The sequence below is a fragment of the Rhinopithecus bieti genome, unplaced genomic scaffold (assembly GCF_001698545.2).
Source record: "Rhinopithecus bieti isolate Rb0 unplaced genomic scaffold, ASM169854v2 scaffold_18153, whole genome shotgun sequence".
NCBI classification, from domain to species: domain Eukaryota; kingdom Metazoa; phylum Chordata; class Mammalia; order Primates; family Cercopithecidae; genus Rhinopithecus; species Rhinopithecus bieti.
The window spans coordinates 1,119,151-1,122,111 of record NW_016809139.1 but is presented as its reverse complement, the minus strand read 5'-3'; the positions used below and the strand labels follow the sequence as shown (position 1 = coordinate 1,122,111).

General features: G+C 61.2%; 1 long non-coding RNA gene across 1 annotated transcript in view; it reads left to right on the top strand.

The window, feature by feature from the left end:
• The first annotated feature begins 1,769 nt into the window (after positions 1-1,769).
• Positions 1,770-2,961, top strand: part of LOC108539791 (uncharacterized) — a 9,458-nt gene continuing 8,266 nt past the window's right edge. Inside the window, exons 1-2 of the long non-coding RNA XR_001888483.1 lie at positions 1,770-2,070; positions 2,482-2,680. This is a non-coding gene — a long non-coding RNA (uncharacterized LOC108539791). The remainder of the gene's footprint in view (positions 2,071-2,481; positions 2,681-2,961) is intronic.

Below are 2,961 nucleotides of genomic sequence, written 5' to 3'. Positions count from 1 at the left end.
GGCCTGGGCCCTGGAGAGACAGCCCTAATGGGGACTGAGGAGGGTGGAGGCCAGGCTGGGCAGGCAGCAGGCATCTTCTGGCCAGGAGGTGCTCGGGGACCAGGCTTCCCACTCCTGACTCTGCTGCTTTAGGACGAGCTCTGCCAGGTGGGGCCCAGGGGTAGGCAGAACTCAGGCCCACGTGGAACAGGCGAGGACGGGCTCGCCGGTCCTGGGAACGAGCAGGGCCTGCTGGCCTCCTAGTCTCATGGCAGGCTGCTTGTTAAGAAAAGACCCAAGTCCTGGCAGGTTATGTTTAAAACGCGGTGGGCCTTTCCGTCTCAAAGTGAGAAGTCTGGGCACAGGCAGTCCCAGCCTCTGCGATGCCATCGGTAGCCCAGGGGCCACCACCCTTCCCTTGTTCTCATGCCAAAGCAGCTGCCAGAGCCCCAGCTATCACGTCTGCATCCCAGTCTCCCAGGTGAGGCTGTGGGCCCCAGAAGGCTGGCGCTTTTGCTTACAGCTACTGAGCGTGGGGGCAGCAGGGAAGCTGGCAGGAAGCTCCCTGCCCTCCGAGGAAGGTATCTGTCCCGTTGCCCAGGCTACGGACAGGGACAGGAAATCAGCTTGCAAATCCTCTGGGGCTGGCTGGGCTCTGGCAGGGGCCCCATGTCACAGACGTGCCCAGCCCTGCAGGTAGCAGCTCTCGTTTTCCAGAGAGAGAGAAAGTCCAGAACGGTGGGGGGTGAAAGGCGTACCAGGGCTGATCCTATGTCAGGCCCTTGTGGTCTGGTGTTGCTGGAGCACTCTAGGGGGAGAGGGTGCCTGTCCCAAGGAGCAGGGATGGTGCCCTGTTTACTGCAGAAACATAGGCCCACCCTGGTGTCTGTTAGAAGACAGCCGCTCACCTGCACCCCACTGTGCCCCTGGGAGATGCCCCCACCCCTCTGGGAGAGAGTGGGCACCTCAGTCAGGGGCCCAGGCCAGCCTGGGCAGAGGTGGCCAAAACTCATGCCAGCAGGACATCCCTGGCCTCTGGGGAGACCATTGAAGCCTCAGGAAGGCCTGGACTCAGGGGAGCCCTCCACAGAGCTGGGAGGGAGCCCCAGGACCTCTCTGTTCCCGTTGGCAGCTCTGCAGCCTGCGGTCCTGGGTTCCTGTGTCCGCTGACCACATGCCACGATCGCAGCCTGCTGGAGAGCAGGACCCAGGGCGAGGTCTCTGCCCCCAGCACGAGGCCCAGTGAGTGATTTGCTCTTGGCTTGGCCTCAGACCTGGTGGCTGAGGCTTTGGGGAGGTTGTGCTCCCTCTGTGGGCCTCAGTCGACCCTCCATAAGCCAGGGGAGCTGGAGTGGACCCCTGAGCCCTTCCTGGCAGCTCTGTTCTGGGGCTTCTGTGCCCCTGTAATGGATGGGCTGCCTTGGCCCCACCCCCCACTTTTGGCGGCTGCTGCTCCCCACCTGTTTCCACTGGACCCTTCCGCTGCCAGCCAGCCTGGGCCTCCCTGCCTTGGGCAGTGGGCCCATGGCCAAGCCCAGCCAGACTGACCCTCAGGGCACTGCTGAAAGTGCCACCAGGAGGTGTCTATGCATGGGTGTCTCGAAAACCCAAAATCCTTTCCAACAGGCATTGCTGCTGGTCAGTGTCAGCCAACCTCTGTGACCTGGTGTGCGGGGAGGGTTGGGGCTCCAGGCCTGCAGCCACGAGGCAGCGCCCGCCTCTGCTCTGGGTGGAACAGAGCTCTGGGATCCCTAGGACCCAGCCCGTGGACCCCAGGCTCCGNCCTGAGTTTGTCCATGAAGGTTACATCAGGTCTTCGACCTTTGTCTTGCATGGGGAGGGAGGGCGGTGGCTGGGGCCGCATCGGGCAGAGGCAAGGCACAGCCGCAGCCCCCAAGCTGGTGAGTCAGGGTTCTGTGCTGCTTGGAAGCCAAGTGTTGTACAAACACCAGGCGTATTGCTTCTGGAATGTTCCCTGTGTGGCGATAAAGCCAGTGACGGCAGCCACGGTCATTGCTCCGAGACGCTGGTGGGTGCTGGCTGCCGCCCAGGCCTTGTCTGCCTGCAGCCCCTGGCAGCCCCTCCAGCCTGGTGGGTTCTCAGCTGCCGCCGTGACCAGGTTTTCCAGGGGCGCTACTATCAGCGAGTGCTTCCAGGATGCCGGGGTGGCTGCTGGCGGGCGGATGCTGGTCTTGCCTCTTTCCCCTTTGAAGTTGCCGTCCCGGGGCTTCCATGCCAGGTCCTGGCTCCTGGTGCTGAGACCCTCGGGTCTGTATGGAAAGCTCCGTTTTTTTAAAGTCAGACAGACCCAATTAAAGTGTTTTTTCCAGAGATGTTAAAATAACGTGGGCCAGGATGATAATGAGAGGCCTCTTCCTGGATTGTTTCAGTCTTCCTGAAGATTAAGGAGTTTTCATTTAAAAATTTTTGGTGGGGTATTACTTAGAGAAAACCGGTGATGACATGTTTTCTGATTCCAAATACTTCTTCCTGGTGACACAGATGCAGAGGCGCCTGGGGCCTCAGAGTCCCTGCAAGGCCATGGAGCAGAGGCCTGATCTCCCGGCCACTTAGGACAAAAGGCCCTGAAGCCCTGAGTGGGGAAACTGAGGCCTGAGAGAGCCTCCCTCTCCAGCCAGCCAGGTGATGGGCGCTGACATTCAGGAGCACAGAGCTTCCGGCTGTCCCCTCCATTCTCAAGGTCAGCATCCACCCCAGACCTCATCTTACTTGCTGAACCTCCCACCGTGCTCCGGTCTGTGTGAGGGGGACTGTGGCACACACTCCGGCGTCCTGGGAGGAGTGGCACCCCAGGTGTCATGGGGCCAGAGGCAGAGTCCGAGACAGGATCTGTTTTCCATTTGAGCCCCTCCCTCCCGAACTCCAAGTTCAGGGGTGGGATTCGCACACTCACACCCCCCTTCACACACCCCACACATCCCCCAACACACCCCTCACACCCCCCCCACACGTCCCTCCCCA